We start from the raw sequence: 27,601 nt of genomic DNA, 5'->3' as shown, positions 1-27,601 counted from the left end.
CTCTCTCTCTCTCAAATTAATTAATAATCCTTCTTTAAAGTAGAATATATTGTTAGTTGTGATGGGATTTTTGTCAGTAGCTGCATATTCTAGTTTTCTTGAATGATAGATAATGTATTTTCCCCTTGCTTCATTCCTTTATTTGACTGATCTTTCTGGGCCACCAAAGTGCATCTTTCTCAACATTACTGCAAACTAAAGGAGAAGTCCAGGTTCACCATGTAACCTCCTCTGATATCTGAAGTGGGGAGGTGAATAGGTTCCTCATTCCCACCAGGGTGATGAATGTACCAGTTCCCAAAGTAGTTTCCATTCACACCATGGTGGGGGTGACCATCTTAACATTGGGCAATGTAAAAGGTCTGACATCTCCACTAGCCTTCCTCTGATACCACCCCAGCAATGCGAGGGAAGGTCACCTTGTTACTGTCTTTGGGAGTCCAGGCTCCTCTTGTGTTCTCCACTGCACTGCAGGATAGGGGGACCTGTGTTAGAAGCCATCAGAGATCAAAGTCCCAGATCCTTGTGGAGTAGTGGGGTGCCTCATATAGCCTTTCAAGGATGGAGTCTAGATGATCCACTTTTTGCTAATGGGGGTAGAGATGGGGCCACACTTTTTCTTTTGTGTTTAAATTTCTAGTCTAGTTGGGTTTCTAGTTTCCCCCCTTTTCTTCATCCTTTGGTGAGAGAGAGAACAGAATTTTTTTTCTTTTTCTATTTTGGTCTGTATCTGTTGGTATTTAAGGGAAGCCAGCTTCATCACCATCAAGTCTGGGATATATAAGGCAAACAAACAAACCAACCAACTACAGAAAACACTCAGAGAACTCATCATCATATCATTTCTTGGGTCCTAAAGTTTCTAGCTGCTCTGCCTTCTGCCTACCTTTCAGAGTCTTATTATGCTTGTTTTATGTATAATGTGCATGATTTTTAATCATATTAGCAAAATAAGGAAAAATGCATTTAATCCATCTTGCCAGAAGCATAAGTCTCCAATGTTAGGTATTAATATTTAATGTTAAAAAATATCTTTCATTCTTATTTCATTCTTATTCATATCTATTCTTTCTCTCCCTCTTTCCTTCCTCTTCCTTCCTTCCCTCCTTCCCCTCTTCTTTCCTTTCTTCCTTTTGCTTGCTTGCTTTTCTTTCTTTCTTTTTTTCTTTCTTTCTTTCTTTCTTTCTTTCTTTCTTTCTTTCTTTCTTTCTTTCTCAATATGTCTTGCTCCATAATTTCCAGTTTCTCTTTTCTCTCTTAAACATAGCAATCATCTTTGCTTTATATTCTGTATTTGATAATTCCAATATTTGAAATCACAAAAAGTGATTTAGTTTTACAATTTCTCAATAATGTTGCATTGTTCCACTTAGTTGTTAGCTATCATTCACTGTCAAACAATCATTCTTGGGGAAAATTATTTGTGGCACATACTTAGGCCTGACAAAAAGAATTTTCTTTCCTTTCAGGAGAATTCACATTGGTTTCTGCCAAGTACCTTGGAACACTACCAGTCTAGGTCCACTTTATACAATATTCTCAGCTTAAGGCTTATTGGATCTCTTAGTAATGTGACTTAAGACACAAATCCACTCAAGAACTGACTAGTAGTGACCCTGTCTCAAAGATGTCTTCTTCCCTTCAGTCCCTTTCTGCTCTCTGCAGGCAATTTGACATGCAGTCCTCCAGGATAAGGAGTCAGAGTGGACTGGCTTCTGGGTCACTTTATACTACTAGTGCTGTGGTGCTTTGGGGCTGGAATTTTGTGAATAAGATGGTAGCCTAAGATGAGTCCTCAGTCCCCCATGTCCTGTGAGTGAACGAAATGGCAGCTCTGTTTTTTATAGGCAGCAATTCCTGCCAGGCAAAAGGTACCTTAGATGCTCATATTACCTCTCTGTGTCCAAACCTTCATTTAGATTTTGGACTGATAATCCTTACAATTTTTTCAGGGCTTCCACGATTTTCAGAAGAGTTGAAAAAGAATGTTTTAATACTTTTTAGCAGCATGGTAGGTCTGAATTACCTGAATTTTTTTCAGAAGGGGTAATCTTAAATAAAAGATTAGGAAATTTATTCCAACACTAAAATAGTAATACAAACTATGTGATAAGCTATACTTCAGGATGCAAGATTCATTAATTTTTTTTAAAGATTTCATCTTTATTTATTCATGAGAGACACAGAGAGAGGCAGAGACAGGAGAAGCAGGCTCCATGCAAAGAGCCTGATATGGTACTTGATCCTGGGACTCCAGGATCATGCCCTGAGCCTAAAGCAGACACTCAACTACTGAGCTACCCAGGCATCCCCGCAAGATTCATTTAATAATTACAAATCCAAAGATACACTTAAGCCATTAATAGATTAATATAAGAAAGATTGAATTATCTGCATAGATAACAAAACAAATTTAATAAAACTCAATAATAAAATTTATGTTAAAATAAAATATATTAAAACCCTCTAAATAAACTAGGAATAGAAGAATGATTTACTAATGAAATAAAATATATATTTCTAAAATCTATATTTAAAATCATAACTTAATAGTATAATACTAAAGTCATCTCTCAATTTCAAAAGTAAAACAGAAATTCCTGTAGGCCACTATTATGCAATATTTTTCTAGCAATTTTAAACAATTCAATCATATTAGAATCATTTACTCTTAAAAAAAGAATAAAATTTGGGCAGCCTGGATGGCTCAGTGGTTTAGCGCTGTCTTTGGCTCAGGTTGTGATCCTTGGATTCCAGGATCGAGTCCCACATTGGGATTCTCCCGCTGCCTGTATTTCTGCCTCTCTCTCTCTCTCTCTCTCTCTCTCATGAACAAATAAATAAATGTTTTTTAAAAAAAGAAGAAAACGTTATTTACAAGTTTAAAACGTTAGATATAACGAACTAAGAAATGCCTATTTATAATAAATATAATGGTCAGTTGTAATACATGTAGCAGAATCTAGATAGAAAATATATTAGAAAAAAATCAGAATAATTTTAAAAATATAAAATATAGAGGAACCAAGAAAAATTGTAACGGATCAATATGATGAAAAAAATCAAACTTTTATTAAGGACTATAAACAAAGCAATAATAAATTGGCAGATACATCAAATTTCCAAATAGAAGACTTAAAATGGTAAAAATAACATTATATATATATACATTTAAGTCAATCCAAGCTAAAATTCTATTCTGGTTAACTGAAGACAGTGGCAATATTGTTAAATTTTTATTTGAAAAAAAAAACTCAAAAAATAGCAAAAACAAGATGTCTGTAGGCATCACTGGCAGCTGGAATGAACTCTTTTCCTCCCCTTGGAGTCATGATGTTGTGTGATATTTCAAGGACCACAGAATGTGATTGTTATGCTTACTTACATAAACACAAGTCAATGGACATGGTCACTAAAATGTGTAAATAATTTAGTATGTACAAGAAATGAGCACTTCAGATCAGTAACAAGATGAGTTATTTCATTAATAGTGTTAGAATCACTGATTCACTTTTAGGAAAGAAATAAAGTATCTTCTTGTATCATACAGCAAGATAAATTATAAATGTATGAAGACTTAAATCTAACTTCAATTTAAATGGTCAGGATCAAATAACAAAAGTGCTAGACAAAAACTAAATAAATATTGATATCATCTTAAACTTAAGAAATCTAAGTATAAACCCAAAGGTAAAAACCTTGAGGAAAAATTGATAGATTCGAGTATTTGAAAAAAAATTTTTTTTCAGGAATTATCATAAAAAATTGAAACACCCTGAAGAAAACAGAAAAAAAGTTTGCAATACAGTAATAGATAATCTCTTAATTACTGTATTAGTTACTCTTCAGGCTGCTGTAACAAAATAGCATAGACCGTATTGCTTAAAAACAGATATTTATTTTCTCACAGTTCTTGTGACTGGAAGTCCAAGATCAAGATAGTGGCGGTTTCTCTCTTTTGCTTGTGATTGCCACCTTCTCACTGTGTCCTCACATGGCCTATTCTCTATGCAATATATTCCTAGTGTCTTTTCTTCCTAAGGATACCAGTCTTACTGGCTTAGGGTCCCAGCCTTCTGACCTCATTTAACCTTAATGACTTCTTTAAAGGCCCTCTCTCCAAAAATAGTCACACTGGGAGCTAGGCCTTCAATTTATAGTTTGGAGAGACAAAATTCATTCCATGACAGTTACCATCCATATAAATTATAAGTCCCTCAAATCAATAGGGAAAATATGAACAAGTGGACAAAGAGAAAAAGAAAAACACAAAATCTACTGGGAGAAATATGGATGTTCAATTAACTAAGGAAAATGATTCAAAGCATGGGTTACTAAAATGCTGACATGAAACATGTTATTTGCCTGTAATTAGTGAATATTATACTAAAATATTAATAATTATCAATTAGTAAAGCTAGAGGGAAAATTACTGCTTAGATTTCATGACTGAACATAATAATCTGTTAACTCAGAGCTAAAACTATCTCTATATTTTAGAATAAATGTCCAAATAATTGACAGAAATTTTCATTTTATAGGTAAATATTAAGTACTGAACAGGTGGTACATTATATAGATTACAACCAAATTTGGAATTCAAAATGTCAAAGTTGGCTTTTTTAAACTTAAAAAAATCCTTATATGAATTAAATATGATTTTAAAAAAATAAGATAATTTCTTTCTCAAAAGTCTTCTTAGAAGGCTATAATCTTGGTACTGACAAAGCCATTATGTTTAGTTACACTACAGGAAACTGAAAGGTAGCAGTGCCTTCGCCTCATTGTCTAAAAAAATTTCATTAGGCTTATTTGTAAGTAAGTGGGAAAATACATAAGATGTTATGTAAAACATGGTCATAATTCTGATTGTGGTAAAAAGGATAAGAGGTTTAAAATATGACTAGGATATTTTAAAATTTGTAAGCACCCAAAGTATACCATAAACTGACAGACTATCAGAAAAATACTCAAGGATGTGCAATAGCCAGTGGAAAATGAATCAGCATGGAAGAATAGAGAAGGTGGAAAAGATGATAGGTAACAAATAGTTATAGTGATTTAAACCTAAAAAAAATAGGAACTCTTAAGACCCGTAACAAAAGAGTTTGCCGTACTTCTAACTGAAGGAATGTAATGAACCCATGAATATTGTGCTGAATTAAAAGCCTTTTAATGAAAGTCAGTGAACTACAAAGGATTGTGGCCCACAGTCTCCTGGCAAGCTGCTGATCTAATGACAACCTTGGATCTCTAGGATAATTAATTGCTAGAGAATGAAACAATAGTTTCCAATTGTAAATATTTGTACTTAAAATGTTATGGAGTATCATTCTAGCTCCTATCATGCTTTGAGATTAGTTTTTTGGCAATGTACGTGGTGAGTGATGCATTCATATTTATGTCATGAAAACGAAAGAATCTGCAGATTTAAAGTAAATTGTTTTTAAAAATAAGCTTTTGAGATTACATATTTGATTAATGATATAGTTATCTTTTTCAGTGTCCCAAAAAAAAAACTATGAAGTGGGTGATTCAGGTTAATCTTTTAGAAATACTCACCCACAGAGAAACAATATGCAGTAATTGGTAGAAATTATTTTATGCCTTTAATCAATTGAAAATATTGAAAATAAATTAGACTGTCACCAGACTGGACATGCGGAGGATTCTTGGAATTCCCAAACGATAACATCTAAGTTATAAAGGCTTTACTTTGGAAAATGGCTCTTTTTTATACAAGGTTTATTAGGTGGTGAATTATCCAGAGATACATCTGTGATATTTATTGTAAGCCTATCAGATATTCAAATGCTTAAACTCTAAAAATGGATTAATGTCCATGAGAGTAATTGCTCCTAAGTCCTTAATTGGGATAATACTTGCCATGTGTCATCTATAAATCATATTTTAACTTGAAGCAGCAGGCTCCTTAGGTGATGATAGTCATTATGTAAGAAATAATATTTTGGAATTTCACAAATGTATGCAAAATTCAGACATTTTCATTTTTCTATAGGACTGCATAGTTAATAGCCCTAGGGAAACAGAGTTCTAAAGCAAGCAGAATGTTTCATTTAAGGTAGTAAGTGATTAGTTTTCACAATAGAACAACAAATAGATTCCTAAATAATGAATTTGATAATGCATGGCAATTTGGTATTGAGAATATGACTAGCCACATTTACAAAATAGTTGTATAACAGAGTTAGCAGTCAAGGACAGAAGACAGCCACTAACATATCATCTAGAAGTCATTTATACTCTTTTTGTAGAGGAAAGTTAGTGGTTGGCTTCAGATCCTCTGTCTTAATTCAAACTGCATTATGCAAATCAGTGTGTGAAGCTGGGTCCTTGCTATATACCATGTGAAATGTGCACATCCTTGTAAAAATTCTAATGCATATGCCTAATTTATGCCTCTGTATCATTGAATGAACTAAAGTCTACTAGTTCAAAGGGGAAAAAAAGGATATTTACAGCTGATACTAAGACATTATCATATGGATTAATTATTTTTCTAAAATTCCTTTGCTTTAAGTGTGTATATTTGTATCATACCCACTATGGGGTTTTTCCTAGAGGCCTCACTCACACCTACATAAATGACCTGGGTAGAGATTTCATCAAGCCTTCAACCTAAAAAATATTCCATTCACCCTCACCATCAGTCATTCATTACTTTGAACTGAGTCTGTGATCCTCATTGAAATGCACACATCTCTGAAGGGAGTTACATATATGTAATGCTAATCTCAGTAACATTTCATTATTCATTCTTTATCAGAGTATCTCAAGTTCATTGGAAAAAAAAATGGTTTTGGTGTGTCTGAGGGAGGAAGGAGAAATCTGGAGTTTGGAACTATGATCAGCTCTGGTTGGAGAGGCATAGTTACCTGGAAGACGTTGAAAACATTGAGTGGAGGAAGAGAGGAAGAGGATCAACACAGAGAAAAATAGGATGGCATTGAATTCCAGGAACAACCATGTCTAATTCATATTCTTAGTTTTTCTCCTGATGAACTCTGTGCACCAAAATCAAGTATACCACCAAGTGCTGGACAAATTTTGATATATGTAGTTCCAATCTTACAAATACATTACCTAAAACTGATTTATGTGTCAGTTGTTTCAAAGCTAGAAAACACTTTCCCAGAGAAACAGTGCTTTAAATCATAGCTAGGATCCTGCTTTAGCCCTGAAATTCCATTTAAACAATGTAGTAACTCTTAGCTGTCTATTGCTATAGAACTGACTACCTCAAAATTTAGTAAGAATAACCTTTTTTATTATTTCTCACAATTCTATGAGTTGACTGGTTTTTCTGTTTCATGTGATGTTATATTGGCCTGCAGGCATCTGGGGGCTGAATGGGTGGAAATGTCCAAAATGGACATTCACATAATTGGCAATTGATGCTGGCTCTTGGCTGGGAGCTCTGCTGGCTAACAACCAAAGCGCTTACACATGGCTTCTCATTAGACTTGGCCTTCTTATTGCATAGCTGTTGGTTCAAAGAGGGAGCATCCCAAGAGCAAGAGTGCCAAGAGACAAAAAGGAGAAGCTGCCAGGCCATTAAGGGTTACACCCAGAACTGACAAAGCATCACTTCAGCCATATTCTATCAGGCAAAGCAGACACAGAACCCACTAAGCTTCAACGGGGGGTAGGGAAATAAACTTCCATCTGTTGGGAGAATGCTAAACTCACATTTCAAAAGATGATACGAGATGGAAACATTTATGTGGCCATCTTTGCAAAGTACAGTCTACTCCCTATCTACTAATACCATAAAAGTGAATTTTAAACTGTGTAAGGAGATAGCCATGATGTATTGTACTAAGATCAAGGACTTTAAGGCTTCACATCCAGGTTTACTTCATTTTTGTAAGTTTTAGTAGCCTCCCTCTAAAACATGGGACTTTATAACAATACAAAAACTGCTTATTTAGCAACTGTTAGATTGAAGTGTTTTATACTTGTTTGCTTATTTAATCCAGATGATTGCTCTATGAGGTAAGACCTTTTATTATTCCTATTTTAGAGTTAGGAAACTGAAATAAAAAGAGATTAAATAATTTTCCCAATGTTACAAGATGAATAAGTGACAAAACTGTGATTTCTTCAGTCTTCTCATAAGGTTTAAATAAGGTAATATATGTAATTACAGGAAGTTCATGTCTTCAACATTACATATAACTAATTCATAATATCTTAATGTTAAACACATTTTCATTATGAGGTGTTACAAACATGCAGAAGACTTCAGGAAGCAATATAATAGGTACAAAAAGAACTACCATATACACATTGTTTAGTATTTGACATGCTATGGGTTTAGTGAGCTACAGCTGTCATTATTATTAATATAAGCAGTTTCCCATTTAAATGAAAATTATGGTCCTTAATATACCATGAAGCTTTAATTAATCATTTTTGAATTACAAAAGAAAATTTGGCACCTTTCTCCACCACATTCCCTGCTGCTTCACAGTGTGGTGAGAACTACTCAGTTCTACCCTTTGACTGAGAGATGTGATTCTCCAGAATTATACATGTGTCCACCTTGTGGTGTTCAGTATTAGAACTAATTTGAAGGAACACTTGGGTGAGCATCTGACTCTTGTTTCTGGCTTAGCTTGTGATCTCAGGGTCATGTTGAGCATCTGACTCTTGTTTTCAGCTTAGGTTGTGATCTCAGGGTCATGAGATCAAGCCCTGTGTTGGGCTCTGTACTGAGTGTGGAGTCTACTTAAGATTCTCCTTCTCCCTCTGCCCTTCCCCCTGCTCACGCACTCACTTTCTCTTAAAATAATAATAATAATAATAATTTGGAGAGTAAAGTGAAGAAAACAGTTCTTTAGGCAATTCCAAGACACAAGAATTTAAAGAGAAATTTTGTTCTACATGGGATACATAGGAGACAAAGGAATTAAGGAAGAAATACCATATTGGTTCCTTTAGTCTCTGAAAGTAGAGCATTTCTATTAAAACTTTTGTAAACTGAAATGATGTAAAACAAAGAAGCAATTACCACTAATTTATATGGAAAAGGCTTTGAGCATTCCCAGACCCAAAAATAAATTCTCTTAAGCTTTTCTGATACCTTAGAACACATCTTGCTAATGAATCCCAGAGTAAATTGAGATAGAACACAGATGCTCACAGATACAATTCAAAGCTATGGCCGCTCACTGCTGAGACACTGAGTGTAGTTCCCTGGAAAGGAGCTTGGCAGTGCCAATCTTGCTACACAGTGTATCCTGATTCCTCAATGGCTCAGTGCAAAACAAATGCTGAACACTATTTTTGCTTTTTACCTTTTCCCATAAAAATCATAATTTACCTCAGCTTTCTTTCAGTTAACAAAAAAAGGATACTAATGTAGGTAGGTCTTTTGTAAAAAGGAAGACTTTTAAAAGGTGGGGGATACATGTATCCTCAACATAAAGACACCACATGTTTTTAAATCTGGTGCCTTACTAAGTTAAAGAAGATAGACTTTTATACAACAATGGGTGTTTTGTGGTCTCTCTATATTTAGGAGAAGCTACAATGTACATCTCAGTTCACCAAGAACAGCCTTATTCATCCTTGAGTATTATTATACATCTTTTCACTCAAAAATGTCCCAATTTGGACACTAAATTACATGGTAAGTCAACCTAGATTTAGTCAATGGAATTACCATTCTTTCATCATCCTGAGTTTTATCTTATGTTCTCTTGGCATTCATTCATTCATTTGGCAAGCAAGCAAGTAAGCAAGCATCTACTCACTGCTTAGGATGTGATATTCATTGTACTTGGGACTAAGGATACAGAGATAAATAGAACATAGCTTCTATTCCAAGCGAGCTTACACACTTGTAGGTGTAACAAGCATATAAATATATTATTAAAAATAATGTATCACCAATGCATGCACATATCATACTGTAAAAGAATAGACAAGAATATATCAAGGAAATCTTAGAAGAGGTAAATCTTGAGTTAAGTCCTAAAAGATCACTGAGCCAGATGAGCAGACAAAGGCCTAAAGATATCAGCGGAAAAAGCATCCTTAACAGCGGAAAGAGTATCCTGGAAAGACTATTAGTTTTCTATAGCTTTGTAATAAATTACCACAAACTTAGTGTCCTTAAATAATGCACAGTAATTATGTCACAGTTTTCTGTAGATCTCAAGTCTGGGCACACTATGCATTCTTTGCTCTGGGGTGAAAATCAAGGTGTTGATCGATAATACAGTTCTATCTGAGGCTTGGGCTCTTCTTTCAAGTTCACTGGTTGTTGGAAGAATTCATCTACTTGCAGCTAGAAGATGGAGGGTCCCTGTTTTCATCCTAGCTCTTGGCCAGAGACCACTAGAGGCCATCCTCAGTTTCTTGCCATGGGCTGTGACCAGCTACAATGCTGTTTACTTCCCAGAAAGAACATGTATGTCTCTGATTTCCTGGTCTGTGACCCACTGAATAAAATTCTCTGCTTGTAAAGGACTCATGTGATTATGTCGACCTACCAGATCATCTCCCTATTTTAAGGTCAATTGATTTAGGACTTTAATTACAACCACAAAATCCCTTCATAGCAGGAGCTACAGTAGTGTTTGATTGATCATGTAGAAGATGTGTATACACCAGGGGTCAGGACCAAAGTGGATGGGAATTAAAATTCCAGCTACCACAGAAGAGACAAGTAGCAGGACCTAGAGAAATCACAAATAGGTCATAGGACCCTAGAATTTCAGACGTTCTCAATCAAAGTGTGGCCTATAGCACTTGCATAAGAACACCTGCTGTGCTTGTTAAAAATACAGGTTACGATTTTAAATGTAGACTTCTGAAGAAGATGGCAGAGTAGGAGGATCCTAAACTCACCTTGTCCAGTGGGGCACCTAGATAACACCCACATCATTATACATAATCCAGAAAATGGCCCTAAGCCTGGCAGAACAGACTGTCTACAGTGAAACAGAGAAGAGTAGGAAAAGTGGAGACATGCTTGGGAACCAAGCTGACCCTGGGACTGTCTGTAGGAGGGAGGCCACTGCAAACACAGAGAAATCATGGGAGACCCTCACTGGGAAGACAAATCCCCACAACATTTGGTTTTGAAAACCAGAAGGACTTAACATCACAAGATTTTATAATCAGCGGGCTTTAACTGGCCTAAGCGGGTACTTTAAAAATTAGTAACTCTACTCTGGGAGAGCCCAACGGTGATAGGAAACTGAGTTCCGGCCCTTAAAGAGACAGAATAGCAGGAATCCCTGGGTGGCTCAGCAGTTTGGTTGCTGCCTTCGGCCCAGGACGTGATCCTGGAGACCTGGGATGGGGTCCCACATCGGACTCCCTGAATGGAGCCTGCTTCTCCCACTGCCTGTGTCTCTGCCATTCTCTCTCTGTGTGTCTCTCATGAATAAATAAATAAAATATTTATAAAAAAGAGAGAGACAGACAGAATAACAAACAGCCCCACCAAAATACAGCATCAAAGCAGCAATTTGCAAAAGGGCTGGGGTATGTGGGAAGATTTCTTGAATGATCTCAGAACATGTGCTGGAGGGGCAAGGTTCTCTGAAAGACTTCTCCAATAACAAAAGTGGAGATCATTTCCCTCTCCTCCTCCCAGCCTATATACATGGATACCCACAGGAACCAGTGCAGAAGAAATACCCCACCTTGCTTGCTAATAGCGCAGCCCACCCCTGGTCATAGCTCTGGCAAACTCAACTGATCCAACTCAAGCCCAATGCAGCTACAGAAAAGTCCATTAACAACACAGGGACCAAACCCTGCCAATAACATGCAAACAGCCATTGCGGATGACTAGACTAAAAGCAAACAGGGCTCAGCCACAAGAGGAAGGCCCACACAGCACAAAGGAAGCACTCCTGAAGTGCCAGGTTCTGCTGAACAGGGGACATTACACTACAGGGCACTACAGGACCTCTTCTTCATAAGGTCACTACTTTTAAGAGCAGGAGATATAGCTGACTTCCCTAACACATATCAACAAACATAGAGAGATAGATAAAATGAAGAGACTGAGGAATATATCACAAATGAAAGAACAGGACAAAATCATAGCAAGAGAATTAAACAAAATAAAGATAAGTCATATGCCTGAGAGAAAAATTTTAAGTAACATTCATAAAGATATTAACTGGACTTGAGAAAAGAGTGGAGGATCTCAGTGAGACCCTCAACAAAGAGAGAGAAAACATAAAGACCCAAAGATGAAGAACTCAATAACTGAAATTAAAAACACACTAGAGGAAATAAATAGCAGACTAGAGGAAGCAGAAGAATGGAACAGTGATCTGGAGGACAGAGTAATGGAAAGCAATCAAGCTGAACAGGACAGAGAAGAAAGAATAATTTTTAAAAAAGGGAACTCTGCAAAACCATCAAGTATAATAACATTCACATTACAGGGATCTCAAAAGAAGAAGAGGTGACAGAAAATTTATTTGAAGAACTAATAGCTGACAACTTTCCAAATCTGGGGAAGGAAATAGATATCCAGATCCAGGAGGCACAGAGAGCCCCCAACAAAATCAACCCAAGGAGGTCCACACCAAGACTTTCTAAGTACTGGAGTAATTAAAATAGCAAAAAGTAGAGATAAAGAAAGATTTGAAAAGCAACAAGAGAAAAGAACACAGGTAGATCCAAGGAAAGCCTCATAAGACTATTAGCTGATTTTTCAGCAGGAACAGATTTTTTGCAGGCCAGAAGAGAGTGGCATGACATACTTAAAGCGCTGAAGAGAAAAACTTGCAACCAAGAATACTCTATCCATCAAGCCTACTATTCAGAATAGAAGGAGAAATAAAGTTTCCCAGGTGAACAAAAGTCAGAAGAATTCCTCAACAATAACCCAAACTACAAGAAAAGTTAAAGACGATTTTTTGAGTCAGAAGAAAAGACCATAAACAGGAGTAAGAAAAGTAGGAAGCACAAAGCATTAAACTTAAGTGTATCTATAAATATCAGTGAAGGGATTCACAAAATAAAAGGATGTAAAGTATGACACTGTACCCAAAACATCAGAGGAGAGGAGTAAAGGATGGGTTCATACTTAAGAGACCATCAACTTCATATAGACTGCTACTTACAGGGCAGCCTGGGTGGCTCAGCAGTTAAGCGCCACCTTCAGCCCAGGGCGTGACCCTGGAGACCCAGAATCAAGTCCCACGTCGGGCTCCCTGCATGGAGCCTGCTTCTTTCTCCCTCTGCCTGTGTCTCTGCCTCTCTCTCTCTCTCTCTCTCTCTTTATGTTTCTCATGAATAAATAAATTAAATCTTTTTAAAAAAAAGACTGCTACTTGCAGAAGTTGTTAGCTACAAACCAAATGGTAATCATACATCAAAACCACCAAGAGGAATGCAAAAGATAAAGAGCAAGGAATCCAAATATGTCACTAAAGAAAGTCAACAAACCATGACAGAAGAGAACAAGAAAAGAATGAAACAGAGAAGAACTGCAACAACAACCATAAAACAAATAATAAATGGTAATAAGTACATACCTATAAGTAATTACTTTGACTATAATAGGCTAAAGGCTCTAATAAAAAAAAACATACGTTGATAGAATGGCTAATGCAAGACCATTCTAAATTCTGCCTGCAAGAGATTCATTCCAAACCTAAAGACACATAAAGATTGAAAGTGAAGGGATGGAAAAGCATATATTATGCAAATGGAAGTGAAAAGAAAGTTGGGGTCTCAAAACTTATCTTGGACAAAACAGTTTAAATCCAAGACTGTAACAAGAGACCAAGAAGGACACAATCTTGAAGAGAGCAATCCAGCAAGATGATGTAACAATTGTAAATATTTACACATCCACATCGGAGCATCCAAATACAGATATTAGCAAATATAAAAGAAGAAATAAATAATAATACAATAGTAGGGGACTTTAACACTTTACTTTCATCAATGGATAGATAATCTAAACAAAAATCAACAAGAAAATAGTAGCTTTGAATGACGCATTGAACCAGATGGATCTAACAGATATATTCAGAACATTTCATCCTAAAACAGTGGATCACACATTCTTTTCAGGTGCACATGGAACATTCTCCAGAATAGATCATAATGGTGGGCCATAATACAAGTCTCAACAAATTCTAAAAGACTGAAATCATTTCCTGCATTTTTTCCAACCACAGTGCTATGAAACTAGAATTCGACAACAAGAAAAAAATCTGGAAAGAACATAAATACATGGAGGTTAAATAACGTGCTATTAAACAATGACTGGGTCAACCAGTAAATCAAAGAAGAAATAAAAAAAATACATGGAAAGGAAAAAAATATAGAGAGACAAATGAAAATAAAATTATAAATGTCTACTTATAAAGATTAAAATTCACAGAATTGAGTTGATTATAATCTTCAATCCATGTACGTGCTATCAATTGTCATTTACAGGACCCCTCTTTGCTTTTATATTACTCTTCTCCATCCTCGTTCTCATTCCTACTCCTTATCCCACAGTCACATACACAGTGACTCTAGTATATTTAGTATTGTTACTAATCCACCTTTGGTATGTCATTGAATATATGCACATCCTTGATAAATACACAATGTCGTTTTGTGGGAGTGTGTTTTATTAGATCGGACATATAAGACATTGTGCTATAAGTCTCTTTCACATTCTCTTACTTTTTTAGTCACTTTTACTCAATGTCTGTTGTAAAAGTTTCTGTCGTATTGAGAATCAAAATTTGCTCATTATATTCAGAATCAAAATTTGCTCATCCAGTCCCCTGGGATTGGAAATTGGATTGCCTCCAACTTTTTGAAATCATATCCTTTGTTCTCTTATGGAACTGTGCGAGAATTTCTCAGGGCTACATATCCAGGAATGAAATTGTTATGTTATAAGGCATATACATACTTGATCTCATTAAATGCTATCAGATTTGTCTGCAGAAATCTTGAGCTAGTTCAACCTCCCATTGGAAGTGCTTGAAAGGCTTTTGTTTCCCAATCTTCCTACAGTAGGTATTTTTTAAAACATATTTTTGGCAATCTAGTGGGATTAAAAAGGTATCTTGTTAGTTGAAGTACATGTATCTGCTTACCAGTGAGGCTAAATATTTCATGTTCTTTGTTCAGTATTCTTTTGTCTTTCTTTGCTGTCTTAAAACAGTTGTTTTATATTTTAGCTCTTGAATAATGGCAAGTTTTAGAAATTGCAAATACTGTAGTCTGTCACCTATCTGTTATTTTAGCTTTAATGTCTATAGTTGAGTAGAATATGGAAATGTGATGTTTTCAAATTCCTTATAAGTATTGTTTACTAATAGTCAAGGAGTTATTATACATTTTATTTATCTTTCTGCTCTTAGCTTTATAAATGTGTCTTTCCTGTTTAGATCTACAATTCATTTGGAGTTATATATGGTATGATATCAGGAACTAACTTAATTATCTTTTCTCCATATTGTGAATTTATTATTCCATATCCTTTACTGAACCATTTCTCATTTCCAAAATTTATGTAATATCATCTCTATCAAATTGTTATATATAAAATGGCCTGATTCTGAGCTTTTTTGGTCAATGGGCTTATTTGACATGCTGTGCCAGGACTATAGTGTTTTAAGTGTGGTAGTTTCGTAGCATGTCAATTGCAAAAAGGGAAAGCCACCTTTTTTTGGTTTTTTGGATTTTGTTTTTCTAAAATTGCCTTTGGCATTCATTCAAATACATTTTAGAATCAGTTTGCAAGTTTTAGAAACAAAAAAAAAACTGACATTGTTATATCCTTTATGCGATTCTAGACATTTTTGTTGTTCTTGCTGGTTTCAGTTTCTTGCTCTTGTGACTTATATCTTGTTTTCTGTTAAACTTTCTTCTGCTTGTTTGTGATGTAGACAAAGGCTACTGACTTTTCTTTGGTGATCTAGTAACATTCCTGAACATCCTTATGTTCTCACTATAACAATTCGCATGCTCATAAGCACAATTAATGAAAATTCCAGAAAGTTAATACCTAAAGAGAGAAAATGTATTAATGGTAATGTATTAATGGTTATGCAATGACCTGGATAAAAGATACCCTTGATAGGAAAAAGAGAAAAATGTATCACAGGTTACAAAACCTCTTGTCAAAGCTTGCTATTCAAATATGTTTTCAAAATTATTATTTTAAGTGTAATTATAAAATTAATATATATCTGTAACACAAGATTCTATATGACACATTGCATATTTACCTTTTTGTTCTTTACTTTTTCAAAAACTGTGCAATATGGTATATACTTCTATTTTTTTACTTATAATATGAACATTTTACTTTATTGATTTTATTAAATATGATTTTTAAGTCCTTAACTATTTTCTTTTTACTGTTACACTTTATTGCATATAATACATTATATATATGTATGTGTATATGTATATGGAACAGTGAACAAATCATTATTCTACAGTTTGATAAATGTTCATGAAGTGAAAACACTGGTATAACCAGCAGCCAGACGAAGAAACACACACAAAAAAGCATAATTTTGAATGTTTAGGTTGTTTCCAATTTCCCAACACATAAAACTTTATTTACAATTCTGATTTTATTTCCTTTGGAAAGATTCCTAGAAACTGAGTTACTAGTTAAATAACAGAAGAATTTTTAAAGTTCTTTCTATATATTGGCAAATGCCTTTTGGGAAAGATTGAATCATTTCATAGATCCAATAAAGGAGCTCATGGAAGAGCATCTGTGCCTATGTAGAGTACTATTGCTTTGTTAATATTTTCCAATTTGATTGGTTGAAAAAAATCTTATTGTTTCAATTTTTACTACTAAAAGAATTGCACTCTTTGGCATCTCTTTCCCTGAAATTACCTGTCCTTCATTTTTGCTTTTTCTAGTGTAATGTTATCATTTTTTAAATTAATTGACAATTTGTATTTTAAGGATATTAACATTGAGTAATTGCTACAAATAGTTTTCTATTTATGACTATTGCCTTTCAATTTCTAGATGGTTTAAATTTAGTTTTAATTTTTCAAATATATACATTTAATTAATTTAGGGATAAATAATTCTAGAAAGCTTAATCATTCTACTGTCTATCTCTCTATCCATCATCTATCTCAGTCTGTATTTCAGTCTCCCACCACAAAATTCTCCTTTCTAAGAGGAACTAACATTTTCTTTAGTTCTTTCTTTTGGTACTCACATTTGTTTTTCCAAATAGCATACTTCTATTTCTATTTCTTGGTTTTCTTTTTTAGATGTCAGTCATTACCTTTTGACTCTTTCTTGTAAAAATGAAAATTTATCCCTCTTTCACTGCCCTGCTACTACCCACTATCCACAAACACCTTACCCACCTGCCCGTACCAGTACAATAATACTATTTCTTAGGTCAGAATTCGGTGTCTACATCATCATGGCTGTGCAATCATGTTCACAGCAAAACCATGTACAAATCAAGTTTACTTTTAGTCTGCATTACAACTTTTTGTTTCCCCTGGAGCTAATAATTTCTTGCTTTCTGTTTACTTACTTTCTAAATTGTTGTCTAGTTCTTCCTCAACCACTGTAAATTGTGTAAGTTTCTTCCTAATATGTTAAAAATATGATAAATATTCTACCTATTTAATCTACCAGCAGCTATTTCTTTCTCTCAGAGCCTCTGAGCACCGCCAGTCCATTCACGCTATTCCTTGGGCCTGCTGTCCAGATGCCATCCTAACAGATCTTCTTCTGCCTTTCTCATATGCTTGAGCCCTGGTTTTCTGGATTCTGTGGTTCATTCCTTCTTTATTTAATCCTTTGCTCTAATTGAAAACTGCTTTAAAATGGTGTCCATCTGAGATTGTTTTCATCCTTGTCTCATACTTTATTGATAGTCTTGTTATATGAAGGCTTTTCATACTCAATGATGAGATAACACCACATACTCTCATTTACTGGAATTAGCATGACCTCCCGCCCCCACATACACAGAATTCTGGCTACCCGGCTGTACCCTCCAGATAGGAGATTAGACAATTCTTTTCCATGAAATCTTGACCAGTCTAAAAAGAAAACTAAAGATAATGACATTCTGGACTCCCTAATGAAATAAAAGAAACTTCCCAGATAATAATCCCACAACCAGCAAATTGTAGTTAGACTTTTCCCCAGGATTTTGAAAGCATTGTTCCTTTTTCTTCCAGCTACAAAGATTACTAATGAGATACTGTTTTCATTCCAATTCTTTTATCCTTTGAATATAATCCAAATTTTTGGGTTTTATCTGGAAGCTTTTAGGATTTTCTCTCAGTCTTCAGTGCTCCTGAAATTTTATGACATGTACTTTGGTATCCTTCCATATTAGTCATTTGTAATGAGCATTCAATGTACCCTTTCAATATGGAAACTCCTGTCCTTCAGTTGGAAATTCTTTTGAAATGTTTTTATTTACTCTTCTCTGTTCTCTCTTTTCATTTTTTTTCTTTAATATCTACTATTTAGATATCAAACATTCTGGACTAATCCTTTGATTGCCTTACATTCTCACTCTTATATTCCATCTTTCTATCTTTCTTTTCTACCTTCTGTAAGATTTTCTCATGTTACACTTTCTTCCTTTTTAAAAAAAATACTACTATATTTATAATTTCTTTTTTGTTTCTAAAGTGGTCCCCTTTTAAAAGTAAGATTTTAAAATATAATCCCATTGATGTGTCTTGGATGCCACATGTCTTTTATCTCTTTGAGAATACTATAATTTTTTAAAATTTCTATGTCCTTGCCTCTTCTCTGCTATTTCTGAGTAGGTATTTTTTCCTTTTATATTTCATGTTAGAGTTTTCTCAACAACTTGTCTAGTTTTTTTTTTTTTAAGATTTATTTATTTATGACAGAGAGAGAGAGAGAGAGAGAGAGAGAGGCAGAGACACAGGAGGAGGGAGAAGCAGGCTCCATGCCAGGAGCCCGACGCGGGACTCGATCCTAGGACTCCAGGATCACGCCCTGGGCCAAAGGCAGGCGCTAAACCATTGAGCCACCCAGGGATCCCCCACTTGTCTAGTTTTTATTGGTTGTCCGTTAATTTAAGAAGGAGACCAAAGCCCTTCTATGCCTCAGGCTATCAACTGTAGGCTTCACTAGAGGGTACTGATTTGAACAGTTTTTAAGCTGTTGATGTTGTTTTGATGGGGAACCCATGAGGTAAGTATTTTACCTTTCTTTGGGGCTGTTCAATATGCCACAGACAAGAATTTTCTACTCTTCTGCCTAGGAGATATAAATCTGGCTGCCAAAACTCTGTGGGCTGATTGCAAACAAGGGGCAAGGGAGTGGTTTCTTAGCATTCAGTATGTATACTTTCCTCAATCTACCTGTTTATAGCATAATAATCTTGTCTACTATTATACCTGGTGTCCTCCAACCTGGAAAATATATTTTTCTCTCTTCAAGGAGTATGCCTCTGGTTTTCTGCGAGGTAAAAAAGGAGGAATTCCCAGCTGCTTTTTATAGTGGCAGTGATTAGGGTTGGGGGTAACTGCTTTTTAAACGGAACCTCACCCCATCCCTTTCTTTTCAGCTCCAATCTCATTCTCACTTCCAGAAGTACCTGGCACTGATTCCTAAGCTTTGCGGGGTCTGCAGTGCAAATCAAGTTGCTTCTCAGCTCTCTCTGCTGCTGACGGAACTCTCCTCTCTCTGTTGGGTAAATCAATTATCAACAGTCCTTTTGCTCCATACTTTCAAGTTGTGTTTCTGTGATCTTTATACCTCTTCTCCTTGTTCTTGTGAGTTTGCTGAGGTTTTTTTCCTTTAGCATTTATATCACTTTGATGGATATTGAAAAGAAATAGATACAATTTTACAGTTCACTCTCAACAACTTAATGTTGGCTTATTTCCTTTTATAAAGTTGCACTTATTAACCTTTTCCTTGACAATTGTTTTATCTGTTTTTATGTTCAGACATTTTTCTATTTTCTGAAATAAAACATGTTCACTCATGTTTTCTTCTACATTTTATGATTTCATCTATATTCATTTTTTAAATTCACTTGGATTTATTTGTATGTGTATATGTCCTTTAAATAGTTAGCCAATTTTCCCTTGCCATTTGTTGAAAAATTTGTTACTTTGCCATTGTTTAATTAGACTGTGTTCATTATCATTCAATTCCTATAATATCTAGGAATGCTTTCAGATTTTTTGGATGTGTTGGTTTACTGTCATGGCTATACCATAAAACCACATCATGGAGAGATCTAAGGGCTATTTTTTTTTTCCAAAAAACAAAACCAAAACTTTTTGATTATTCTTCCTGGGAAATTAGCAAGATAATTAGGTGCCAAGTGTGTATAATTCTGTTTTTAGAAGACAAGAGTAAACTTTTACTTTATAATCTAGCTAATATAGAACTAGCTTAATTTTTTAAATGCAATTTTTAAATTAAATTCAGTAAACACATTTGCAGATATCAAATGGATGAGTTCAAAATAATCAAAAGGAACCTTGCTGCTTAATTATTTTAAAATTTATTTAACCTACATTTAGTTAATTCAGGTTTACTGCTCTTAATTCCACTGGCACTTTTTGTCTAATTTCTTTCTGTATTAACATTGAGTCAAATAGTTTTCTGTTTCATGTCAAAAGTTACCTGAGGTGCTGACATTTGCATTAAAAACTGTGGTGGGAGTTTAGAAAAAGAACAAGTAGGATGAAATTATGGACTAAATTGTGTCCACCCACTCCTCTGCCAGTTTGTATATGGAAGTTCTAAACCCCTATGTGAATGCATTTGGAGATAAGATCTTTATAGAGGTAATTAAGGTTAAATGGAGTCATAAGGCCAGGACCCTAATCTAATAGGACTAGTAGCCTTATAAAAAGAAAATGAGACCCCAAAGATTAATTTACACAAGGAAAAATAAGGCCATGTGGGGAAACACAGTGAGAAGGCTGCTGTCTGCAAGCTAAGATAAGAGGCGTCAGAAGGAAACAACCCTATCAGGAGCTTTCTCTTACACTCTAGTTTCCTGAACTATGAGAAAACAGATTTCTGTTCTTTAAATGACCCAGTGTGTGGTATTCTGTTATGGCAGCCACAGCTGACTAATACAAGTATATAGTTATAAAAGGTCTTTATATGTGTTCCTTCAAGTTCACTGGACATATTTAGGAAAACTGATATCATTGTATTTCTCTTCTTTAAAAGGTAATTCTTAGTGCAGTCTACTAAACTGATTTCATGACCCACTATTGGATAATTTGAATTTTAAAATGCAGATTTGTCCTACTACATCAACATCAGGTCACAGGACACACAGGATGGAAAGCATACCCACTTGTGTGATCATGAACTATGCTTCCGGAGAAGGGAGAGTTCTTAGCCAAGTCACTCACATAGGTGGGAGTAGCTGCTTAGACAGATTTCCTGCTGCTTAAGACAAGAATGCTACTTCATCACCATGCCAAAATTTTTGGTTTGGGTCATACCTTTTTTTCTTCTTTCTTTCTTTCTTTCTTTCTTTCTTTCTTTCTTTCTTTCTTCTTTCTTTCTTTCTTCTTTTTCTTTCTTCCTTTCTTTCTCTCTTTCAGTTTTTTAAAGATGTTATTTATTTATTTATTTATTTATTTATTTATTTATTTGAGAGACAGAGAGAGCAAGAGCATGAACTGGGGTGAGGAGAAGATGGAGAGGGGGAAGCAGGCTCCCTGCTCAGTGGGACTATGTTCCGAGACTCTGGGAACATGACCTGAGTGCAAGGGAAACACTTAACTGACTGAGCCACCTAGGCACCTCTTTTTAAAATTTTTTTCTTTATTTATTCGCACGCACGCACGTGCACAAGAGAAAGAGACAAAGAACACAAGCTGGTGGAGAGGGACAGAAGGAGAGGGAGAAGCAGACTCCCTGCTAAGAGCAGAGTTAGACACCAGGCTCCAGGAGGAAGCTCAACTCCAGGACCCTGAGATCATTACCTGAGCTGAGGTCAGACACAACCAACTGAGCCATCCAGGCACTGCTGGTCATACCTTCAAATGAAACATGCCACTCAGTTGTTGTCTATCTCAGTTTATCAAAAGTAAAAATGGAAATAGCTCCTTGCTTAATGTCAGACATTGTTTGGGTTAAAATAAGTTACATGTGAAAAATATCTGAAAAGTAAAATTTAAAAATAAGTGCCAGACTATGATATTTAAGGATGTAATTTATTTCCATTTCATTTTTTCTCTTGCCAAATATGTACAAGGAAGAAGTCACAGCAATAAAAACAAATGATTATAAAATAAAAAAAAATATATGAGTTGGCAAATTTGGAGGAATTCTTAATAGTAAATTCTTAACTTTTTTATCAAAGGAAGATCAATTGGATGTATCATGTTATTTTTAAAAACTGAATGCCATTGGTTATGGTCCATTAAGTTGATTGCATCAAATTAATTGTATTTCTTTTTCAATGATGGCTTACTCTTTTGATATGTTTTTTATGATTTATAAAGTAATACATAGTATACAAATTGAGAGACCACAGTAAATTTTTCCAATGCACAACCATTTAGATCTTTAGGAAAGGTCTACCAGCTGTGTGTGGATTTGGGGGGACACTAGGGAATGGGTTGTGTTTCTCACAAGAGCTGGAACAGGAAGTATGAGGAGATTGTTGTGGATGAGGACAGCTAATCATGACATAGCCAATGCCTGGTTGCAAGGCTATGTCTTCCCCATGTATTGCAAATATTATCCTATACTTTCCTTGGGTAGTCATCTCTATATTTATATTTTAAGATAAAGCGGTTGATTTTGCATTTGCCCTCGATGTGACACCACTTACCTCTTAAGCCTCTTCCTCTGGAAGCTCCATGATCAGTTCTAAGCAAGTCACTTCTTCCCTTAGGGCCTGTGCTTCCTCAACTGTGAAATGAAGAGTTCAGAAGAGTCTTTAAAATCTCTGTCTCTAGAAACCTCTGCTTTCTCTGTATAAGATCTCTAAACATGTTTCATTCCTGAGAGTAGACTTTTTATTTAATTTCTTCATAGTTTCCATAATGCCTAATACTTCAGTTCAGTTCCATACACATTGATTACATTATTAAGTGCCTACTATGATGTTGGCACAACATGTCAGCTGACTAATATACACTAAATAAATAAGAAATCAAATTCTTCTGATAAAGAAGTAACTTTAACTTTTAGAATCTACATTGCAGACTGGTTGTAGCTGGTTTTACTAAGCTTCTGTTTGTGCTTTTGTTCATTTTTTGTTTGATGACAGAAATGTTACAATGCTCCCAGGGACAGAATAGATATCATAGAACATTCTTAAGAATTATTATTTTAGTAGAACATAATTGACTTGGTTATTGTAACACTTGAATAATCTCAGTTAGAAAAAAACCTATGCAAAACCATTTCTATACATATTTAACCTATTTTTTAGCAAAATCAATATCATTGCTTAAAATAACATAATGTCATAACATAATGACCAGTGAAAGCTGAATACACCTGTACTTGGGGCCTATAAAAAGAGCAAACTTAACTAAAAGTTAAGCATGTGTTAAACCTTGACTATATTTTTTCAGAATTAATGGAAATGCAAACTTCATCTGGAGCCAAATCTCTGGGTGTGACTCTGCCAAGAAAAATAGATATTTGAAGGGTTAAAGCAGGTGGGAAACAAATGTCTTTCTAAAAATCATTCAATCATAACCTATTTAATGAAAGTAGTAGTGAAATTCAATTGCTCAAGCCCAGCATATCCTTTTATACTAAGGATATGGCCTATTCTAACACATGAGGTTTTATTTCTGATATCCCCATAATAACCCAGCTAACCTTATTCACCTGTGTTTTAGTCATCTAACAAGTGTTTATGTGACTATCCTAAGTGCTAAGCCGGGTGGCTTCGAAGAAGAGTTGATTTTTCACTAGAATCTTGAAAGCTATACTAGCAGTTCACCAGTGAAACATCAAGAGGAGCTCATTCTAGCCAGAGAATAGGGCCAGTACTGATGGACTCTTCACATGACAAGGCCATTCAAGATGTGATCTTGCTTCTTTGCCTACCTTGAGCCATCCTTTCCTCTCCTCTATTTATATTGTAATATCCAATCGTGCTCAACTCTTAACTCTACTTCCATGATTTATATACAACTTACTCTAATATTTGCTTGAAAACCACAGTCACCTTTTAAAAATAAATTGAAGCATTATTTATTCATTGAATCTTACCTTATTCCTGTCCCCAAACCCAGTATAAAACCTTTCTCTCCCCTGTGTCCCTAAATACTTAATGTCATCCCTTTGTTTACATTTGAATCTCTCCTTCTAGCCTGTTAGTGTAGAGCCTTACTTTTTAGTAGTCATGGAACCCTGAAGCATAAAACAGTGCCTGGCACAGTGGAAAGTTGATAAATACATATTTAATAAGTAGAATTTTTTATTTATGGAAAAACTACACAGACATTTGAAGGAACCCATTATGTCCTATAATTTGGAAGATTTTTAAATGATTAAAATTAAAACATGATGTTAAAACACTTCTGTAAAACTAGACTGTGAGAAAAGGATTTTAGTCATCAGTAATTGGGTTCTGTGTCCTCCTCAATATATAACTTAAGAAAAATGTTGAAGTGTATCAGTTCCAATTTAAAAATGAATGGTGTGCTGAAATTGAGAGTGGAGAGCCCACTGTCTATTCCTCATTCTATATTTAATCTACTATTTAAAAGAGTATCTATTAAAGTAAATACAATTAAGTAATTTTTGCTGCCTTGAAATTTTGGAATGACTCGAAAGACTTTGAGCAATAAGTTATGTGATGCCAGATACCTGTATTATATCATATCATATTTTGTGGCTAGGGTAATTTGACTTTATATCGAGGTCATTATCAATGATATATTATTCTACTCTGACAGACCTTTTAAGAATAATTGCTTTCTCTAAGCAAGTTTTAAAATTAAAAATTATGTATTTACTATAAAATAAGATTTAAGTAATATTCAGAAAGATATAAGGAAAAATGTAGGGATGCCTGGGTGGCTCAGCGGTTGTGTCTCCCTTCTGCCCAGGGCATGATCCCAGTCCAGGGATTGAGTACCACATCGGGCTCCCTTCGAGGAGTCTGCTCCTCCCTCTGTCTATATCTCTGCTTCTCTCTATGTCTCTTGTGAATAAATAAAATATTTTTTAAAAAAAGAAAAAAGTAAATTTTTTCCAAAATATCCCTCTAGATATATCAGAAATAATCACTGTTAATGTGTTAATGAACATTCTTCCTAATTTATTGCCTATATATTCTCTCATAGAGAATACACACACACACACACACACACACACAGGTACACATATACACACATACATACACATATACACACCCAGTTAGTCAAAGATATAATGAAAAAGAAGATGATATTTAGAATAGTAATTCAAAAGATATACCTTGGGATCCCTGGGTGGTGCAGCGGTTTGGCGCCTGCCTTTGGCCCAGGGCACGATCCTGGAGACCCGGGATCGAATCCCACGTCGGGCTCCCGCTGCATGGAGCCTGTTTCTCCCTCTGCCTGTGTCTCTGCCTCTCTCTCTATCTCTCTGTGACTATCATAAATAAATACAAAAAAAAAAAAAAATTAAAAAAAAACAAAAGATATACCTTTAAGGTTACTATTTTAAGTTACCATCTTTTTTCTGACTGCATTGTTTCATATTTCCAAAGTAATGTAAGTTTCCTTGTTTTAACCCTTTCTTTAGCAGGAATGGATCCAGTATTTCCAAATTATCTAAAATGCTAGCTTGAAGACTGAGACAAACATATTATGATATCAAGGAAGGAATATCCTTCAATACTTTCTCAATATCTATAAATTTGATATGTTATTTTTCTCAATAGAACTATTAATATAGTGAATCAAACCAATGGATTTCCTAATATTGAATCATACTTGCAATCTTGAAGTAAACTCTTTTTTTAATGTGCTGTGGGATTCTGTTTGTGACTTTTATCTTAAAATTTTTGCATTGTTATCATAGATCAATCCATACTTGTTCATTTTGTGTACTTTTAATTCAACTTTAGTACCAATAGATAAAAAATTATTGGTTGAAATGGAAAACTGCCTTATATGTGAAAATAAGTGAGAGGACAGCCAACAATAATGATATTTAATACTGGCAATGATAACAGAGTGAAACTGAGAATATTTTTCTGAGATTCCTTCAAAATAAGATATTCATCAAAAATAAGAAGTACTTTTTTTTTCAAAAAACATTGGACCCTCAAAAAATTTAAAATTAAATAAAAGAAATTTTTAAAAGATTGGATTCTTACTGGGAATTTTTTCCATGGATTTTTTGGTCAGACTTTTGCAGATGACATGTTTCACATTCATAATCTACTAAATTAAGTTGTGTCATTGGTTATTTAACATAAAAAAACAAAAGCTAAATCTAGTAAAGATATAAGTACATTCACAGGCCACAGAATTAGTAAAGCAACCAAAACACTTAAGCACTTTATGATTCTTCTTGTTACTCCTGAAACTCAACATAAAAGTTGAGTTCTCATTTTACTTGGCTCTAATATTAACATTATCATTGTATTGAATTCCGTTGTGTGTTGCAAAGCTGAACTTCTAGATGTAGGATTATATGGCCATAAATTAGAATTATTTGACATGTGTCAATAAAATAACATTGCCAAGCACTAAAACACTTTGGCTTTTTGTCAAGTCTGAGGTCAGGATTTGTAAGAATGACATAGTCCTTTTTCTTGCCTGCTTATTGCTATGGCCCTGAGGCTGTAGTAACCAGATGTCTGGCACTTTGCATTTAAAAGTCTCACGGTTTTAGCTGATAAAGCCTCAATTTTTCTTTCTTTAATGCAAAGTTATACTGTTTCCATTAAAATACTTATTTTTATCAATCTTATTTTTTCTATAATCTATTATCAACAAAGAAAAATAAGAAAATTGTAATTTATTGTGTATTTGAATTACCCTTTCTACTAAGAGTCAAAGAATAAATACATTTAATTTTTTCCTTATGCTTCTTAAAGTGTGTTGTGTAAATCTTAGATACTGTTTGAAATGTAATCTTCCCATGTAGTATAAGCAATTTGATGGCAGTTTCTTATCTTCTTCTTCTTCATCTCTGAATCTCCAGTCCGCTATATACTTAAGTGGTGTGCCATAAATATGTTGAAAGAATAAATAAATGGATGAATCTGGAACTAACATCATTTGAAACCATGACCTTCTAAGATTACCTTCATATTGTGACTCAAAAACAAAACAATATCAAAATCAAAACAAAAAACAAAACAAACCAAAAAAAAAAAAAAACAAGGCTTGACTGCACTAGTTTCTTGAAAGATTGTTCACTAAATCCCTGTAGGGAAATTTATAGTTGGACCTACATTCATAGCTAAAGAGAATTGAATCTCATAGATATTCAGCTATATTTTTAGTGTTTTATATGGGGAGATGAGAATCCAAAATGTACTCTTAGGAATGATAGCAACTATATCATTAAGTTCCCTCCATTAAATATTATAATTAAGGGATGCTTGGATGGCTTAGTTGGTTAAGCATCTGCCTTCAGCTCAGGTCATAA

The 27,601-nt window shown here is 34.7% G+C and overlaps 1 long non-coding RNA gene across 1 annotated transcript in view; it reads right to left on the bottom strand.

Annotated features, from left to right (window-relative positions):
• Positions 1-25,607, bottom strand: part of LOC140595059 (uncharacterized) — a 61,077-nt gene extending 35,470 nt beyond the window's left edge. Inside the window, exons 1-2 of the long non-coding RNA XR_011996454.1 lie at positions 25,433-25,607; positions 22,821-22,900 (exon numbers count right to left, since the gene is read on the bottom strand). This is a non-coding gene — a long non-coding RNA (uncharacterized lncRNA). The remainder of the gene's footprint in view (positions 1-22,820; positions 22,901-25,432) is intronic.
• Positions 25,608-27,601: the final 1,994 nt, after the last annotated feature.

This window comes from Vulpes vulpes, chromosome 13 (assembly GCF_048418805.1).
Source record: "Vulpes vulpes isolate BD-2025 chromosome 13, VulVul3, whole genome shotgun sequence".
Classification (NCBI taxonomy): domain Eukaryota; kingdom Metazoa; phylum Chordata; class Mammalia; order Carnivora; family Canidae; genus Vulpes; species Vulpes vulpes.
This window is presented reverse-complemented; position numbering and strand designations above follow the sequence as displayed.